Source organism: Octopus bimaculoides, chromosome 11 (genome assembly GCF_046866305.1).
Source record: "Octopus bimaculoides isolate indiv1 chromosome 11, ASM4686630v1, whole genome shotgun sequence".
NCBI classification, from domain to species: domain Eukaryota; kingdom Metazoa; phylum Mollusca; class Cephalopoda; order Octopoda; family Octopodidae; genus Octopus; species Octopus bimaculoides.
Window position 1 is genome coordinate 67,902,554 of NC_142938.1, and position 21,741 is coordinate 67,924,294.

General features: G+C 39.3%; 1 protein-coding gene and 1 non-coding gene across 2 annotated transcripts in view; both read right to left on the reverse strand.

The window, feature by feature from the left end:
* The window catches only part of LOC106870967 (calmodulin-lysine N-methyltransferase), a 105,460-nt gene that overhangs the window by 62,728 nt on the left and 20,991 nt on the right, over positions 1-21,741 (reverse strand). The gene's annotated exons all lie outside the window — the stretch shown is intronic.
* LOC128249146 (U6atac minor spliceosomal RNA) lies at positions 3,922-4,034 on the reverse strand. The gene has a single exon (XR_008265263.1). It is a non-coding gene; the product is annotated as a U6atac minor spliceosomal RNA (small nuclear RNA).

Sequence of the window (21,741 nt, forward strand, 5' to 3'; positions counted from 1 at the left end):
AAATATCATTAAAATAATAAATATTCTGCACCCTTCTTGAAATGGACAACGGTCAAGTTACAGAGTCTGGATAGAAGAACTAGAAAGCTGCCCACAATGCACAATGCACACCATCCTAAGAGTAATTCCAACAGACACTACCGACCAAGAAAAGAAGGCAGTAGAAGATTACTAAACACAGAAGACACTGTTAATACTGAAACACTGGGTCTGAAAAATTATGTTGTACAAAGTAAAGAAAAGAATATTATTGGCAGCCAGAAATACTCAAAACCTGAATCAGCAGGAGACTTCAAAGAGGAAAAGAAAAACATCAGAACAAGCAAGTGGAAAGAAATGGAATTTCACGGCTAATTTATGCAATGAACTGAGAATGTTTGAAGTAAAGAACGTTGGGTATGGTTGATAGATGGGCACTTGAAACGAGAGCCCAAAACATTAATTATAGCTGCTCAGGGACAAGCCAAGAGAACAAATCTGATAAAGGTAAAGATTGTCAAAACTCAGTCAGACAGCAAATATAGAATCAGTAGGAAAGGACATGAAAGTATCAACCACCTTTTCAGTTTGTGCAGTATGTGTGAGTGTGTGTATATGTGTGTGTATGTGTGTGTGTGTGTGTGTGTGTGTGTGTTTGTGCGTACCCTTATCTGGTCATGTGATAGTTGCAAATGAGCATCACCATTTATACAAGCAAGGTTTTACATTTTCAATTCTCTGTGTGAAACATGTCTAGATATGGGGAAATATTACCTTGCTTGGAACCAGATGAATGCTGACAACCGGAAGGGCATCCAGCTGTAGAAAATTTACCTCAAATTCTGTCTGACCCATGCAAGCATGGAAAAGTGGGCAGTGAATCTTACTATTTAGAAAGGTCTCAGAATTCCTCAAGAGGTAACAAAACAATTCTAATAATATACAGTAAAACACTTCAGTTAGATGAACCATACCTCTTCAGGGACTTTATTTTTTTTAACAATAGCTGCCTTCAGCTCTATTCTAACAAAGTATCTCACACTATTATAATTACAATTCTTTATTCAAAATGCTTATTCTACTGCAAAATTTCCTCCAGAGAATGTAATAAATCAATATTCCAAGACTGTCAGTGGAGTTGATATTAAAAGAACCAATACACATTAATCATTCATGTGACACTGTACCTAATATAAATGTCACTGCATTTTAAACTCGCAAAAATGTACAATTCAAGCAGAATATTCTGATGAAGTTAAACACATTGTAAAAATGGAGAAGTAGACGATTTAAGAAATTCAAAGTTTTGATTGGTCCAACCATTCAGTGTCCATATCTGGACATACTATGTCTGCATACAAGAGATATTCTGATATGCTATATGTTACTATACACTAGATACATATTATATGTTATTTTAGATGTACAGGCATGATATATGTATATTATATCATAGATAAATTGTACATTATACTAAATATACTATGTTATATTAAATATACAATTTTATACTAAATATATATATATATATATATTATTGAGTCTGGGGAGAGTCATTCTGTTTTAATGCTTTATTAACACACTCACTGGTTTGATTTCCACTCATTTCCTTTTATTTTTTCTAAAATTTTCATTGCTCCTTGCATCCTCTACAATGACTCTTGAAGAGGTTGCAAGAAGCACCCAAAATTGTGACACACACTCACATACACACACGCGCGCGCATGCAGGTTGTTTTAATCGATTTTCTCTGTAAGTATGGGGGCTAGAAAAAAATAGAAAGCGCGTTCCATGTCTATGCACCCGTCTCCACATGTGGGCCATTTTTCACACAATTCCACCCAGCCGTTTGGCCGTGAACCTCAAGACAAGAAAGAATACAACGGTCGGCCAACTTGAATTTATATTATAGATAAATGCACACATTAGATAAACAAAATGGATATAAATACAAGACACACACTATACATACGTATCTGTTTGTCTGTTTCTCTCTCTCTATATATATATAAAATTGTTACACTGAATATATGATATATATTTTTATATGCTGTTTATCACACAGGTAAATACAATGCATGCATGCATGCATGTATGTATGTATGTATATATGTATGTATGTATATAGGTAGGTAGGTAGGTATGTATGTATGTATGCATGTATATATGAGTGTGTCTTTCATTATCATCATCCAGTGTTTTAAATTCAGGTTTTGTCCCCGTCAACGGGGGTGGCTGGATCTACCTCAATGCCATAGCAACCACCCTCACACCATCTTGCTATGTTGCCCGGTTTTGGGTGTCCTCCTTTTTCAAACCAACCCTCCAATCTCCTCCTCTACCTGTCCCCTCTACCTGTCCCCTCCACCTTTTCCTCAGTCTACCTCGCTTTCGCACTCTATTTACCTCAAACGTAATCACCCTCCTCTGAACACACTCTTCATCCCTCCTCAACACACCCATACCATCTCACTCCATTCACCCTTGCCAACTATTCCACTGATTCCTTCAACCCCAGCATTCCCATCAAATCCTCATTCGTCCTCTTCACACATTTCTCTCCCCATTGCTCTCTCAGTCCTCAGAATTACCATCTCTCTCTCCCTCTTTAAGTTTGTGTTTTTCCCCACCACTTGATAACCAATGTTGGTTTGTTCACATCCATGTAAATTAGCAGTTCAGCATAAAAGGCCAGGAAGCAAGCTTTAAAAAATTAAGTACAAAAATCCTTTGAGACAGTGCTCCAGCATGGCACAGTCCAATGCAGTTCAACAGCTGAAAGAAGTAAAAGATAAATGGTGAAAGATACTATTCCACTCTGGAACCACATGGTTCAGGTTCCATTCCCACTGTCTGCCACTGTTGGTTCATGTCAGTGAACTGGATGATGAAAACAGTAAGAAATCCATTGTATGTGTGTGTGTGTGTGTGTGTGTGTGTGCATGTGAATGTATGTGTGTTTGAGTGTGCATGCACACATGAGTACGTGTGTACGTGTGTGTGTGCATGTGAACATATGTATGTTTGAGTGTGCATGCACACATGAGTACATGTGTATGTGTGTGTGTGTGTGCATGTGAACGTATGTGTGTTTGAATGTGCATGCACACATGAGTATGTGTGTATGTGTGTGTGTGTGCATGTGAACGTATGTGTGTTTGAATGTGCATGCACACATGAGTACATGTGTATGCGTGTGTGCATGTGAATGTATGTGTGTTTGAGTGTGCATGCACACATGAGTACGTGTGTATGTGTGTGTGTGTGCATGTGAACGTATGTGTGTTTGAGTGTGCATGCACACATGAGTATGTGTGTATGTGTGTGTGTGCATGTGAACGTATGTGTGTTTGAGTGTGCATACACACATGAGTATGTGTGTATGTGTGTGTGTGCATGTGAACGTATGTGTGTTTGAGTGTGCATGCACACATGAGTAGATGTGTGTGTGTGTGTGTGCATGTGAATGTAAGTGTGTCTTTTACTGTTTTGCTTGTAAACATGTGAATTCTAAACAAAATGCTGGAAGTGAAGGTAAACATTCAAGAGTAATGCACCAGAAATGAGAGAGGAAGTGACAGCAGGTAACAAAATGGGGGAATTCAAACTGTCTTTTTCGAATGGGCAGCGAACAAGAACAGACATGTGGACAGAATCTGTGTGTATTGTATATTCTGGCCAAGAGATCAGATTAGCGAGTGTCTCAGAGCTTTGAGTAGTTTCCTTTTCAGAGCCATTTGTGAGCTCAAGGTAAGAACCCTACTTACAATCATCAAACTACAATCCTTGAACTCGAGACCTATTTCGAATTCTTGCAGCAGAGTAAATTCCTTTAAAGGCACCAATATGGTTTAGCATCACCGTCAGGACCTTCATCTTTTTCCTTTTCATTTTATCTAGTTTCAGCTCTTGAGCTGTGGCCATGCTGGGGCACCGCCATTGAAAAACAGGTTGCTCTAAAGTAGAGAGCAATGCCCATATGTGTTAGAAAGATCGATTGATCTCTTCTATCCTTGTCGAGGGGAGTGCTAACCGTCTCTCCTTTTTTGCAACACCTTGTTAACCTTGTTAACTTTTGAATGGTAAAAGGAATTCTAGCAACTGTCTGGTGATGATTCCATTATACACTGTTTATAGTATAATGTCACTGTGTAAATAATATTGAAAGAAATTTATTCACAGCAAATGTGATCAATAATAGGACAGGTATATAATTACATTCTTTTACATATCATAAAAGTATCACATCGACACACATGCACACAAACACATGTGCAAACACCTGCATAAACACATATATAAACATGTACACATGCATGTTTACATGCACTAACACCTGGTCTTTCCCTACTTGTCTCTGAAGTATCTGATATTCAAGCACCTTGCACAGCAATCTGCAGCTATCTGTTTCTTAAATCTTTTGTCTGAGAATTTTCTCTTAATCCGATTAATGTTGCTATGGAAGTAAAATCAGATAAAAACAGGCTTTGAATATTTTAAATTTTGTCAAAAAGTGAAGAAGCTATTTTGTCATGTGTTGAATTAACAATCATTGATACAGAGAGAAAGAGAGATAGTGAGAGAGAGAGAGAGAGATAGTGAGAGAGAGATAGTAGAGAGAGAGAGAGAGAGATATATAGTGAGAGAGAGAGAGAGAGTTAGAGAGAGAGAGATAGTGAGAGAGAGAGAGAGAGAGTGAGAGTGAGAGAGAGAGAGAGGGAGAGAGAGATAGTGAGAGAGAGAGATAGTGAGAGATAGAGATAGTGAGAGATAGTGAGAGAGAGATAGTGAGAGATAGTGAGAGAGAGAGAGAGAGTGAGAGAGAGAGAGAGAGAGAGTGAGAGAGAGAGAGAGTGAGAGAGAGATAGTGAGAGAGAGAGAGAGAGAGAGAGAGAGAGAGATATGATTCTTCCAAGAATACAAACAATCTAAATATATATTATTATCTCAGTAACAAGGAATCGTTCTCTTTCTCTCTCCCTCATTCTCATGCAACCATTCTTGAATATTAGTGTAGGTTTAAAGCTTCTATGAATTCAGATATTTGCACCAATTTAACTCTTGGCCATTGTATCTCTTTTGGAGAAAATCTGCGACACAAGTCGAAGTACTGAACTGAAGAATTTTACAATATGTTTGTTTGTTGTTTGAAATCTGGCTGAGACAGGATGGAATAAAATAAAAACCAATAGCTGCTGTTGTTCCAAGTCAGCCCTGATTGTACAGACCTATGATCAAAGGTGTTCCAACCATGACCACCCCATTAGCAACCCTGATAAGCACTGGGGTAGATCTGTTCGACTATGCCCTTCAATACAGTACCCCAGTATGGCTGAAGTCCTATAAGAGAAACAAGTAAAAAAAAAAAAGATAAATTAAAACCTATTTTGTATCACCACAAATATGTAAATCTCTGCCTTGTTTTTATATTACTCCAACAGGGGTGGGTGCGTGATGTCCACATGTTATTAACAGGTGAAAAAGCTCTAAAATGCCCCTGTTCAACTATTTCTCAGAGCTTCACAACTGTTGGAACACAAATATGAATTGGCAGCTTATGAGACTCAAAGTATGAAGGGTGTACAAATTCTTTCAGGTTTAATGTTGGCATTACAATTTCTAAGCATCAGATTCAAACAAGACCGTGACTTTTTGTCTCGTGTAGCTTGCAGAAAAAAGCTACATGGTGTTTTGAATGAATCTCCAGGTACTATGGATGAACCTCTAGGCATTTTCAATGAACCTCTAAATGCTTTGGATGACCCATTAACAACACAACCAGTTTAACCTCACTACTGACCTTCAGTTCAAGTATATCTACAATCTACTTCATTACTATCTTTCCATTTCTTTGTTCTTTGGGTGGTTTGCATAACCATGCTTCATTAAGGTCAGGACCAATAAACAATGGCTCAACAATGAACATTTATATAACAAATAACTGTTAATATGTAACAGAAGTTTTTTTCACAATAACTTCAGCTGCTGCAGATTAAAGGGGTGCTTCAACCCAACAACTTGATATCCTTCCAGTCTTGTTGACTGCCAACTACTGACTGTCCAGCCAACACATCTTGTTAAATATACTACATATCTGGAAGATATGAGGATGTAGCTGAGTTTACGTATTTAGGTAGTAAGATAACGTTCTCAGGCGGCACCGACGAAGATATTAAGACGAGAATAAGTAAGGCAAGGACCGCTTTCCACCTGTTAAAAAAAGTATGGAGCGCAAGTGTAATTTCAATAAAAACAAAATAAGAATTTTTAACACTAACATAAAAGTGGTGTTATTGTATGGGGCTGAGACATGGCGAACAACAGTTAAGTGAAATAAGCAAATACAATCATTCATCAACAGGTGCTTGCGTAGTATACTTAAAATCAGATGGTCCAAACACATAAGCAATATGGAGCTATGGCAAAGAATGAATCAAGTTTCGATTACGGAGCAAATATTTAAGAAAAAGTGGAAGTGGATTGGTAGCACAATTAGAAAGGACACACCAAATGTAGTGAAAAGTGCTTTACTGTGGAATCTGGATGGATATAGAAAGAGGGGTAGGCCTAAGAACTCGTGGCGTAGATCAACACAAAAGGAACTAGAGAAAGGGGGACATTCATGGCAGAGTATAAGTACAGAAGCGAGAAATTATGCGACATGGAATTCAATTATAAGTGGTCAATACTCCGCGTTGGAGGGTTAAAGGCAAGAAAGAAGATCTGGAAGAGGAATTTATTCATTGTCTAACAGTTTCAAATTTGTTTATAACATCTTCACAGAACATGTGGTGTTCCCTGGTGGCCAGTTAGTGTGAGGGAGATAATCATTTTTACTTGATATTTGACATGATTAGAAGGTTGAAATTTATATTGCGGAAGAAGGAAAAAGATGCATAGAATATACATATTTAATTTTTCTGCTTACATATTATAATGATATAAAAATTTCAAGTAATACGTAATCCTTTGTAGTGCTGTTTCATTCTTATAAGAAATCATTAACATAACATAACCCAAGGTACATAAATTAAAATAAATTAAGCATTTTACAAAGCAAAACATTTTTTATTGATGGAAAATAATTACAGACATTCATGGAATGTGATTTTTTTGCTTTTTTTCTTCATAGAGCATTAATAGTTTAGCAATGGAAAAAAAATCAAAAAACAAGAAAGTGATAGTCCTAATATAATGCTGATAAACTGTGTCATGAACTGACCAGTCTGGTGGCCATGAATTTATATGATGTCAAGTTGCCAACTGTTGGATGAGTGAGCTTGACCTTCGATGAAAACGAACCAAAAGCTGTCAGACAAGCACAGTATGAAGACTAGGCTGTAATGCCTTGATATATGAGTTAATTAGTTCCCAGCAACTGCTTGTAAAGTGAAAACTCGTAAAGCAGAGCAATAATTTCCCATAGTAGCAATGTTATAAATCATAATTCATTCACAGAAAAATATTTTACTTATAAAATTTTTACTACTCATAAATAAATGGCAATAAAACAACAGTAGAATGTGAACAATATTTTATGTAAAAAAGAATATCAAGATCATTTATAACAAAAAAAATATCATTATTACTTCTGCCTTAGCGAAGGTGGAGGTGTTGCTGTAAGTCATGTTTGTTTGTCTGTTTGTTCGTGGACAAGATATCTCAAAAACTGCTGGATGGATTTGGATGAAACTGTCTGGGCTGTTTAGCCTCGTGACTGGCATGAACTGATTAGATTTTGGGATTGATCCAGTACTGGACAAGGATTCTGTATTATTTTTCTGGTGTTTTTACTTAACTTTTGAGAGCTGTCAGGTTCATTTTTAGTATTCTCGTCTGTGAGAGCAATCGAGTTTATTTCAAGTATTCTCATTTTAAAAATCATCTCCTGCTAATCGTTGAGAGGACGTTGGTGTTACCTTGGCAGAGGTTTGCGCTCTCTGAGTGCTCTTGTCATAATTGTTTTCTGAATCACTTTCACTTGCAGTAGACTCACGAATACCATCACTTGTAGACAGTATTGAATACCATCACTTTACTTCTGCACTGCTCCTTAGTGGGTAGGGAATGATGTAATGGAATCGAGTGCACCCCATAGCGCAGAAGAAACCTCCTCAGATCACATGTCCATTTATACATATATTTATGTATATATATAGATGTGCATGTGTGCGTGTGTGTGTGTATACATATATATATATTGTTTGAGCCTTGAAGAGTAAGTTGTTAAGTCCTAAGTCAACCTTGATTAAGCAGACCTTTGATCAAGAAAATTCAAAGTAAGACTATCTCATAATATTTCATTTTGTTTGTTGTAGTGCAGGAAAACCATAATTTTTTGGCTATTGTTTTCTGTGAGCTGAAGATATAACAGCAATTTCTAGCAGGCCAGATGACCACATAGAGGCTTTCTCACTGACTCATTAGGTAACTAATGGAGAAAAAATTAGGTGAAGCTTAGTTGCTGAGATTATAAGATAACATTTGTTAAGAGGGTTATACTAGGATTAACTGGAAGTTACATCCCTCAATATAATAAAGTAAACGTATATATTTATATTTTATTGTCATGTCTGGGGAAGGTATTAGCTATAAGGCTTGGGTGCCATGAATGAAGTGGAGGTACTGGAATATAGATTAATAAAAGTAGCAAAAGAATGACCACCAGTTTAGGAAACTCTAGAGTTCCAAACCAGCTGCAAAAGCTAATAAAAAAAATACGAAAAATATGAAATAAAAAGATAAAACTGGAACATAGTCATGTATTTAATGAAGCACATGTAAAAGAAAAGCTGTTCTTTCATGTTTGAGGTCTGACAATTGACTTGGTAGACACCCACTAGATTATCCACCATCTTTCCTACAAAAACCTTGGGCACCTTTTTGAATTTCGTATGCCTAACACTTGTGGGTATACTTACAAAATCAGTCAAAAACAATGCAGTACTCATGACTTCCAGAAACATTTTTTCACACTTAGAATTTCTGAAGCAAGTAATAATCTACCCTCATCAGTAGTTAGCTGATAGGACACAGTATCCTTCAGAACGTCTATGCTTTCTAAAATTTGCCAGCAGTACACTTGATGTTCCTCTACATTTTTTTCAAAGACTTCTCTTTTCCTGTGCATTAAGAGACTCTTCTCTTCCTGTGCATTAAGAGACTCTTCTCTTCCTGTGCATTAAGAGACTCTTCTCTTCCTGTGCATTAAGAGACTCTTCTCCTCCTGTGCATTAAGAGACTCTTCTCTTCCTGTGCATTAAGAGACTCTTCTCTTCCTGTGCATTAAGAGACTCTTCTCTTCCTGTGCATTAAGAGACTCTTCTCTTCCTGTGCATTAAGAGACTCTTCTCTTCCTGTGCATTAAGAGACTCTTCTCCTCCTGTGCATTAAGAGACTCTTCTCTTCCTGTGCATTAAGAGACTCTTCTCTTCCTGTGCATTAAGAGACTCTTCTCTTCCTGTGCATTAAGAGACTCTTCTCTTCCTGTGCATTAAGAGACTCTTCTCCTCCTGTGCATTATTCTCTGTACTGTCCATGCACGTTTTGTCCCTTTTTTTGATGAGTTATAGTACACCCTATGTCTGGCAACAGGACTCTGCACCATGCTGCATATGCAGGAGAACCCAGTCATGGTTGTTAGGGTGCTTTAAAGTGGGACTGAACCCAAAAACATGTGGTTGGGAAGCAAGCATCTTAGCCACACTAGGCCCTGCCTAGTGGATGCCTGTACCTATACACAAACACACACACACACAAACACACATATATGCATGTATGTATGTGTGTATAAATATAAATATATATATATATATATATATATATATATATATATATATATATATATATATATATATATATATACATGTGTGTGTGTGTTTGTAAATGTATTGACGATGATGGTTGCAATTATGACGATTCAGATAATTATATAGAATTAAAGCAGAAAATAAATGATAAAGAAAGTAAAAGTAAAAAGCTTTTGAATAAAACAAAAATCAATACAGGAAGAGAGGGAAAGAGGGAGAGGGAGAGAGAGAGAAAGGGAGAGAGAGAGAGAGAGAGAGACAGAGAGAGAGAGAGAGAGAGAGAGAGAGAGAGAACTGTAAGAACTGTAGGAGAATGAAATGTAAAATGAAAGGCAGAAACAGTGTCAAGCAAATATAAACCTTTATAAACAAACAGTTTAGTGTATTGTTAGAAAGCTCCAGTGAAGTGAAGTGAAAAAAAAGAATGCTTCAACATTCACCATGCTTAGCATCAAATAGATACCTGCTGATGTATTTGTAAACGAAGTGAGGCAATTATACACAGGATCAAGTTACTGTTTGCATTTTGACTCACTTAAATCACATTAAGTCAGGTTACAACAGAACGAGAGAGAGAGAAAGAGAGAGAGAGAGGGAGAGAAAGAGATTGAGAGAGAGAGAGGGAGAGAGAGATTGAGAGAGTCTCCAGGTGTAAGCAACAAACTCAGGTGTTACCTGCTCTTATAACCTTCAGAAAGAAGGTAAATGTTTCTTTACTTGTTGGATGCATTATCTGAAGACTTTTATTAAATAAATATTCTTTCTTATGTATAACAGCAGTTACTATAGGATGCTCACACCTGATGCTTCACAGTGGCTGTAGGGTTAAGAGACTGACTCACTAGCAACAAAAGCACAAGTTCAAAATATGTTAAAGATCCACCTGGTCTTTGAGTACCTTTAGTAAAACCCACTCTGCTGCAAAGTGGAGGCACGTGGCTTAGTGGTTAGGGTGTTGGACTCCTGCTCATAAGACTGTGGTTTCGAATCCTGGACCGGACGATGCATTGTGGAAGAGGTACATTAGTTGATGGAAAATGTCTCTATGTGGCAGTTTGATTTGCTAGAAATAGCAGGCAAATCTCCTTAAAATCACACTCCATTTCACGTTGCTCCAATCATCTCAGCTGGCAAAAATGAGTAATCCTGTGATGAACTAGCGTCCCATCCAGGGAGAATATATACGCCATGGAAACTGTGAAACCAACCCTATGAGTCTATATAACAAGCCTCCCCTCTCCACACCACTGATGTTATCCAAGGGAAAAGCAAAGGCTGATACAGTTTAGCACCAGTGATGTCGCAACTCATTTCTACAGCTGAGTGACCGGGAGCGACATGAAATATAGTGTCTTGCTCAAGAACACAACATACAGCCTGGTCATAGCCCAATTCGACGACTGGCACCCATGCCAACCTCTCTTTCATTGGACACTAAACTCGGCTTGCAAAGACCTGTTGGGGCAAGTGAAATCGAAATCAAACCAAATTCGACGACTGGCACCCATGCCAACCTCTCTTTCATTGGACACTAAACTCGGCTTGCGAAGACCTGTTGGGGCAAATGAAATCAAAATCGTGATTGAACCAAATTCGACGACTGGCACCCATGCCAACCCCTCTTTCATTGGACACTAAACTCGGCTTGCGAAGACCTGTTGGGGCAAGTGAAATCGAAATCAAACCAAATTCGACGACTGGCACCCATGCCAACCTCTCTTTCATTGGACACTAAACTCTGCTTGCGAAGACCTGTTGGGGCAAGTGAAATCGAAATCAAACCAAATTCGACGACTGGCACCCATGCCAACCTCTCTTTCATTGGACACTAAACTCGGCTTGCGAAGACCTGTTGGGGCAAATGAAATCAAAATCGTGATTGAACCAAATTCGATGACTGACACCTGTGCCAGTGGAGTGCTAAGAGCACTGTCTGAGCGTGATCACTGCCAGAGCAGCTGTCTGGCTTCCATGCCAGTGGCACGTAAATAGCACCATTTGAGTGTGATCGTTACCAGCGATGCCTTACTGGCACTTGTGCCGGTGGCATGTGAAAAAACATTTGAGCGAGGTCGTTGCCAGTGCTGCTGAACTGGCTCCTGTGCAGGTGGCATGTAAATTACACCATTTTGAGCATGGCCATTGCCAATACCGCCTGACTGGGCTTCGTGCCGGTGGCACGTAAAAGCACCCACTACACTCTCAGAGTGGTTGGTGTTAGGAAGGGCATCTAGCTGTAGAAACTCTGCCAAATCAGATTGAAGCCTGGTGCAGCCATCTGGTTCACCAGTCCTCAGTCAAATTGTCCAACCTATGCTAGCATGGAAGGTGATGATGATGATATATGTATATATATTTATATATGTGTGTGTATATCATCATCATCATCATCATCATCATCATCGTTTAACGTCCGCTTGCCATCCTAGCATGAGTTGGATGATTTGACTGAGGACTGGTGATACCAGATGGCTACACCAGGCTCCAATCTGATTTGGCAGAGTTTCTACAGCTGGATGCCCTTCCTAACGCCAGCTATTCCGAGAGTGTAGTGCGTGCTTTTATGTGCCACCGGCACGAATGCAATAAACACTGTAAACAAACAGGAAACAACTTCTGTCTCATTCCAGGGAGAAAAACTAGAGGTAGTTGATAGCTTCTGCTATCTGGGTTTACCAAGTTAGTAGTGGGGGTGGGTGCGCTGAAAGTGTAGCTGCTAGAATAAGTATAGCCTGGGCAGTATGCTCCGATGGATGAGTAATGTCAGTGTGCATACCCGACAGAGTGTAAGTATCTTGAGAGAAAAGCTGAACATAAGAAGCATCAGTTGTGCTGTGCAAGAGAGACGATTGCGCTGGTATGGACATGTGGTGAGAATGGACGAGGATAGCTGCGTGAAAAAGTGCCACACCCTAACAGTTGCGGGAACCCGTGGAAGAGGTAGGCCCAGGAAGACCTGGGCTGAGGTGGTGAGGCAAGACCTTCGAACATTGGGCCTCACCGAGGCGATGACTTCTGACCAAGACCTTTGGAAATATGCTGTGCGTGAGTAGACCCAGCAAGCCAAGTGAGACCCAAATCCAAGGCCTCTGCCAGGGTTGTAGCCAGCCCACTTATGTGTACCTTTCCTTCTTTGGACACTAAACTCCGCTTGCAAAGACCTGTTGAGGCAAGTTAAATCGAAACCGAACTAAATTCGACGACTAGCACCCATGCCAACGTCGTCTCTTTCATTGGACACGAAACTCAGCTTGCGAAGACTTATTGGGGCAAGTGAAAGCGAAATTGGGATGGCACCTGTGCCCAGCATCGCCTTTCTGGCACTTGTGCCTGTGGCATGTGTAATGGACTTTCGAGCGAGATCGTTGCCAGTGCCCCTGGACTGGCTCTTGTGCGGGTGGCACATAAAATACACCATTTGAGTGTGGCCGTTGCCAGTACCGCCTGACTGGCCTCCTGCGGGTGGCACATAAAAGCACCCACTACACTCTCGGAGTGGTTGGCGTTAGGAAGGGCATCCAGCTGTAGAAACTCTGCCAAATCAGATTGGAGCCTGGCGTAGCCATCCGGTTTCACCAGTCCTCAGTCAAATCATCCATCCCATGCTAGCATGGAAAGCGGATGTTAAACAATGATGATGATGATATATATATATATACACACTCACACACACATATATAGATACATATATATACATATATATGTATGTGTGTATGTATATATATATATATATATATATATATATGTGTGTGTGTGTGTATATATATATATATATCTATATGTATGTATATATATAGGTGTGTGTGTGTATATATACATACCATGCACACATATATACACATATACATACATACACATACATATACTTACATGCATACACACATATACATATATACATATATCTATGCATGTATTTTATATACACACACCCACACACACACAAACACATATATTTATATATGTATATGTACATAAATATATATATATATATATATATATATATATATATATATATATATATATATATATATATATATATATATATATATATATATATATATATATATATATATATATATATATATATATATATATATATATATCAATATATTATAAATTAACTACCAACAAAAATAATTGGTAAGCTAACTCAAAAAATAATCACCGAAATAGCATATATATGTATGTATGTATATATATATATATATATACACACTAAAGAAGCATATATGACACTGTTCACCAATAACATAATGTCAGAACTGAATATTGCTTGCCCAGCTGACTAACCTCGGTATGTGCTGCGTTGTGATGCTACAAAATGATTTGTCTGACGTAAACATTCTTGGCAACTAAAGTTAGCGGCTTAATAAACGCTGGCACAACAGATATTTATAGAAAAAGGAAATAAAGGAGTTTTTGCCGCATCATAAATGGAAGTGTGTAATAAAGAAATAATTGATAACTATAAAGATACTTGTCTCTCATGGCTCTCCACTCAAGCCTATTTTAGAAACAACACTCAACGATGTTCTGTAAATATTTTCCATCTGAATGGCTTCCAGGCCAGATTTAGAAATTATTATAAAAGGAATTTTAGTCAAACAAAAAAGCTAAGCTCAGGAGGCCTTTTTTTTTTGTTTTTTAATTCTTCCTCTCTTTCTTTCTTTTTTCTTTTTTTTTTAAAAATTTTATCTGCCTCAGTTGATGAAATATAAATATTTTGATCAAATATAGCTTTGGTGTTAACAGGTAGTTTATTGTTGATATCCATTGGATAAATATAGCATTATGAAAACAGGTAGCTTTGTGTTACTATCCATTGTATAAATAAGGTAACCTTAGTATAACAAGTTGTGCCCATAGAGCAAATATGATAATTCTAGTATGATATATATATACATACATATATATATACATATATATACATATATATAAATGTGTGTATGTGTGTGTACATAAATACATACATGTATGTGCGTATATATATATATATATATATATACATACATGTATGTGTGTATTCTTTTACATGTTTTGGTCATTTGACTGCAGCCATGCTGGAGCACTGCCTTAAAGGGTTTCAGTCAAAGAAATTGATCTCAGGACTTATTCTTTGTAAGCCTAGTACTTGTTCCATTGTTCCCTTTTGCTGAGCCGCTAAGTTACGGGGATATAAACACACCACCATCGGTTGTCAAGCAATGGCGGGGGGACAAACACAGACACAAAGACACACACACACATAAATATATATATATATATATATATATATATATATATATATGTGTGTGTGTGTGTGTGTGTGTGTGTGTGTGTGTGTGTACATATACGATGGGCTTCTTTCAGTTTCCATCAACCAAATCCACTCACAAGGCTTTGGTCAGTCCAAAACTATAGAAGAGACTTGCCCAAGGTGCCACACAATGAGTCTGAACCCAGAACCATGTGGTTGGGAAGTAAGCTTCTTACCACACAGCCACACTGTACTTATGTATGTGTATATATTAGATATAACTAATTGTTTAATGTTGATATTCATTGAATAGATAATTCACCTTCTTGACTGATGAATCATAAGTTCATATAACATTGCTATTGTACTGAACTGTAGTTTAGCAAGGCACAGAATACTTCATGTTCATCTTACCTTTCAGAGAAGAAGGAAAACCTTTGGAGGCAGAGTAATGATGTGGGAACTAACATATGGTCTTTATGCTTAACAGTGCTGAGATCAAATCCTATTATTTGACAGAAACTGGAATATTTTAAAGAGAAATTATGGAGATTGTTTGTGTGGCTATCAAGTAAGACATTATCATTTGGTAAGATTACATTGGTGCTCAGTTTTAGATGTTTTAGAACTACCAAGGTCATCCACCATGTGTACTAGAAGAACAAAGAATTTCTAGTGGTTCTAGCATATCTATTTACAAAGATTTCTTCATTGTAGGAGGAACAAAAACTAACTTTTCAATGTATTCTTTGAGAAAACTTGCAAAATTAAGAGTTTAAGAGTTTTGAGTAGAGGTGAACTCTAACATTTCAGAAAGGGACCTTGTTTTGAAGAATTCTCATATTTTCATGGTCTAAAATTTTTCATTGCGAATTTTTATTCACTAGATTTTGATGGTAAAAAAAGTAAAGCTACCTTCTGACATCATACCAACTCATAAGGGCTGGCTTCCGAGTTTCATGGTGTATATATCCTGGACAGGATGCCGGTCCATTGCAGGATTACTCATTTCCGCCAGCTGAGTGGACTGGAGCAACAGGGAGAAGGTACTTGTCAGAGTAATTCCATTTCTTGGGGAGGCAGGAGGGAGGGGTTCCTTGATTGGCTGAGTGTGGTTGCTCTGTTGCTGGGATGTCTCTTGCCATATTATTTATATGCTTTTGTATTTTTCATGTCTGTTTTGACTTATTTGATTCTGCATACACCCCCACCCCGGGGCCCCACCCTGTTCCCATCATGTTTCTTTGTAACTTGTCCTTGTAATGTTCCCTCATTCATTGCCCTGGTTGCAAATATAAGAAACCAGCACTCCCAGCACCACCACCACCACCACCACCACCACCACCACCACCACTGCCGCTGCCACTGCCGTCATCATCATCATCATCATCATCATCATCATCATCATCATCATCATCATCATCATCATCATCATCAGAAGCAGAAGAAGAAGAAGAAGAAGAAGAAGTCTGATGAAAAAGAAAGCAAAAATGATAAACAGCAGCAATGGTGTTTGGTGTAATTTGATAGAGAAAATTTCCCCAATATCTCATCTCATCAAATTTGGTTCATTGATTTATTGGCTAGAAATCAAGAACATTTCCAATAACCTCTTCCTCTGGCACTATCATCATCATCAACACCACCACCACCACCACCTCCTCCTCCTCCTCCTCCTCATCATCATCATCATCATCACCATCATCATCATCATCATCATCATCATCATCGCTACTGTCCTTGTTCATAGTTTTAGTATCTGCTTCTGACATAGATCGGACAAATTTGTTCTACACCCTACATTCTGTTGTTATCATCTCTGGTTACTACTCCTAAGCCTTCTTTCTGTGGGGGTCACCGACCTTCAAATTATAAATTATGCAAACAGCAGCTGCTTCTGGTTTCTTTGTTTTTTTTTTGTTTTTTTTTTACATTTCCATTTTCCCCCAGAATGGTTTCATAGTAGATTCAAAATCACCTTAATTACACAATTCCTTTCACACTTCCCACTTTCCCTTTCTCCTACCTGGCTGACATGATTTATACCTGAACATCTCTCTTTCTTCCTACCTATCTCTCCCCCCCCCCCCTCTCTCTCTCTCACACTTATTCTCTCCTCCTCTTTCTCTCTCTTTCATCCTTTCTCTGTTTAGGGGAAGCAACACTATCTCTTTCCCTCACTATAATCACATGCATACGGCCGTACCACTGCAACTATAAGGAAAAGTAACTAAACTCAACAATTATATATACAGGCATTGCTGTATGGTAAGAAGTTTACTTCTCAACCACATGGTTCTGGGTTCAATCCCACTGCATGGCACCCAGGGCAAGTGTCTACTACTATATCCTCAGGCCAGTCAAAGCCTTGTGAGTAGATTTGGTAAATAGAAACTGAAAGAAACTTGTGATGTGTGTGTGTGTGTGTGTGTGTGTGTGTCTTTTCTTTTTCTACTCTAGGCACAAGGCCCGAAATTTTGGGGGAGGGTCCAGTAGATTAGATCGACCCCAGTACGCAACTGGTACTAAATTTTCTACCAACTCGCCTCCTACGTGTGTCTTTTCATGTGTGTTTGTTCCCCACCCCTACTTGACAACTGGGGTTGGTGTGTTTAAGTCCCTGTAACTTGGCAGTTTGGCAAAAGAGGCCAATAGAATAAGAACCAGGCTTAGAAAAAAAAAAACTAGGGTTGGTTCATTTGACTAAAAACTCTTCAAGGCTCCAGCATGGCCATAGTCTAATAACTGAAACATGTAAAAAATAAAAGAGAAAAGATATATGAAGGTGCATGGCCTAATGGTTAAGGTATTGCACTCACAATTGCTAGATCATGTGTTCGATTCCTGGACTGGGTGGCAGGTTGTGTTCTTGAGCAAAACACTTCATTTCACATTGAACCAGTCCACTCAGCTGTCCTCCACTATCCATGACCTCATCTCCTTCTCCCGTCTCCCTCTCACCGCCTCCAACCTCATTGTCCACACACCTCACACCCCCACCATTTACTTTCTTCTCAAAATCCACAAACCTAACAACCCTGGCCGCCCCATCCTCTCTGCCTGTAACTGCCCCATGAAACTCATCTCTAAATACCTCAACCGTGTCCTTGCCCCTCTAGTGGCTTCCCTACCCTCACACATCCACGACACTAACCATGCTCTTCATCTTTTCAACTCTTTCTCCTTCCCTCTTGGCCCCTCTAAACTTCTCTTCACTCTTGATATCAAGAGTCTATATATGGTGATCCCACACCATGAGGGGCTTCTTGCCCTCAAACACTACCTAGACCTTCGACCTAACCCCCAACCTGATACGTCCACACTTCTTCGTCTGGCCGAGCTTGTTCTCTCCCTTAACTGCTTCTTAATCATGGGGGAGTTTTACCAACTGGTCTCGGGAGTGGCCATGGGAATGAGAATGGGTCCCAACTATGTACTCCCAATTCCTCCGTCTGCGCAGACTCTGCAGTGACAATCATAACTTTGAGACTCAGTCTCAGCTCATGGCTCGCCACTTCATCCTTCGTGGATATCCCCTCACCACTATCCACACAGTCCTTGCCAGAGCACGTTCCGTGGACCATGCATCTGCTCTCTCTCCCCACACCAGCCCTGCTGTTACCCATCTCCCGTTTCCCCTCACCTACCACCCCTTCACCCTGCCTCTCCAACACACCATTTTCTGAGCCTTCTGGTGACTCCAGTCCGACCCCTCCACTTCACACATCTTCACCAACCTACCCCTCCCCTCCTTCAAACGAGCCCACAACCTGCATGACCTCCAGGTCCACAGCTTCTTCCCTAACCCACCTCCCAACCTGGCTCGTTCCCCTGCTGCCACCCATGCTACTGCACTTGCCCCTACCTCTCCAGCACCACCATCCCCACAGGCACCCATTATTGTCCTTATCATATCACTGACTCCTTTACACGCACTTCGAGCAATGACATTTGCTGCATCTCCTGCTCTTTCTGTCCTTCTCTGTATGGGAATGAAAAATAGAAACTTTTACCTTGGTTTTTTACATGTTTAAATGTACACTAATTTTATATGGATGCCAGTGGCACGTAAAAGCACCCACTACACTCTCGGAGTGGTTGGCGTTAGGAAGGGCATCCAGCTGTAGAAACTCTGCCAAATCAGATTGGAGCCTGGTGTAGCCACCTGGTTCACCAGTCCTTAGTCAAATCGTCCAACTCATGCTAGCATGGAAAGGGGACGTTAAACGATGATGATGATGACAATGATGATGATGAATATGTTGTCTATTGACTTTTTATACATGCTAGGCCACTGGTAGTGAAATTTTAAAAAAACTCGCTACTCTATATATTTTACGTATATAGATAGATAGATAGATAGATAGTATGATTGATAGGTGTAAGTATGTATTAATTTGTGTATATTTATGTATGTATGTATGTATGTATGTATGTACACATGTATAAAAGTATGTATGTATGTACACATGTATAAAAGTATGTATGTATGTACACATGTATGTATGTATGTATGTATGTATTTATGCATTTACAGCTGGCAAGACAGATAGACAGAAACGAAACAGATCTTGTAAGTTGTGAGAAGCACCAGAAGAGTTGTAATAATCAGTTTTAATGAAGGGTGGGGCAAGAAAAAAAAGCTGTACTGTAACTAATACTGTTATTTTATTGTTGTAGTACAACTGTTTACTGATGTGTTATCGTAGTTTAGTTGTGTGACTATTTCAGTTGGGACAAGAGTACAACAGGGTGGCAAAAAACGATAGGATTAAAGATTATCAAAAGTGACTAAAAAAATACTTGGCGTCAGGAAGGGCATCCAGGTATAAAACATTGTCCCAAAAGACATCGGATCCAACTTGTACCAGGTGAAGGACAATGATGATGGGGAAGTGAAGGAGCGGGAGGGGAGGGGAGAAGGGAGAAGGGGAGGATGAACAGGGGGATGAACAGGGGGGTGAACAGGGGGGTGAACAGGGAGGAGGAGGAAGATGAAGAGGAGGAGGAGGAGGCGGAAAAGGAAGGGAAGAAGAAGGAAGAGGAGGAAGGGAGGAGAAGGAAAAGGAAGAGAAGAGAGGAGAAAAAGAAGGAAGAAGAAGAGAAGGGAGGAGAAAGAGAAGGAAGAGGAAGAGAAGGGAGGAGAAAGAGAAGGAAGAGGAGGAAGAGAAGGGAGGAGAAAGAGAAGGAAGAGGAGGAAGAGAAGGATGAGGAAGAGGAAGAAAAAAGGAAAAGGGAGAAAGAAGAAAAGAGGAGGAAGACGAGGAGGGGGAGGGGAGGGGGAGAAGGGGGGAGGGGGAGAAGGGGGGAGGAGGGGAGGGGGAGGAGAAGGGGAGAAGGTGGAAGAGGAGGAAGATTATAAGGGTGGCGACAATGGTGGTGGTGGTGGTGATGGTGGTGGTGGTGGTGAGTATGATGATGGTAAAGAGGAGGATGATGGTGATGATGATGGTGATGCTCGTGGCAATGATGATGACAACAATAATAACAGTGATGAGGACGATGATGACGATGATGCTAGCAGTGTTGATTATGACAGTGATGATGACAACGATAATGATTGTGGTGATGACAACAATGATGGTGGTGATGATGATGATGACTATAATGATGATAATGATGAGGATTAATAATTTAGAAGTACATTCATATCATTATTAATTCAACTATCCAGTATTATCCTGCAAAGAGATTAAGATAATACCACTTTATCTGTTTTTAGCAGTTATTACATATTCAAACACCAAATTCTTTAATGAATTAATGGTTCATCCCAAAATAACTGCAGGTCATTATTTGTTATTTATAAACACATTAGCTAGGGTTGGATGGAGCTGCAAATTTAGGTATTTGAGTATCTTTTATCTTTTTTTTACTTGTTTCGGTCATAGAACTGAAGCCTTGTTAGGGCACTGCTTTGAAGGAGTTAGTTGAAGAAATTGACCCTAGTATTTATTCATAAGTCTGGTACTTACTCTATCAGTCTCTTTTGCCAAACTGCTTTGTTATGGAGATGTAAACAAACCAACACTGATTATCAATTAGTTATGGGATGGACAAACGCAAACACAAAGATGAGCACATGCACACACAGACACACATACATGTGTGTGTGTGTGTGATGGGCTTCGACACAGTTTCCATCTATGAAATTCATTCACAAGGCATTGATTAGCCTGGGGCTACAGTAAAATACCCTTGCCCAAGACTCTGTGCTGCAGGACTGAACATGAGGCCACATGGTTGCAAAGCAACTTTTCTAACTACATACCCATGCATTGTTGTTGTTGTTGTTGGCACTCCGTCGCTTACGACGTCGAGGGTTCCAGTTGATCCGATCAACGGAACAGCCTGCTCGTGAAATTAACGTGCAAGTGGCTAAGCACTCCACAGACACGTGTACCCTTAACGTAGTTCTCAGGAATATTCAGCGTGACACAGTGTGACAAGGCTGACCCTTTGAATTACAGGCATTTCAATAGGCACAGCTATGAGAAACAAAGGAAAACTTACTACAAGAAACAAGTATTCTACACAGTAAGGAAGAGAGAAGCAATATGGTGGAACAGATAAGATATTGCATTGCTATCTTATAGGTCAACAGGGAGATGTTTATCAACCATTATAACATCTGCAAGATAACAAACACGGAACGTAAATGTTACCTTCAAGAATTATATGACCAGCAATTTCTATCATTTCCCAAAATGCAGTCAG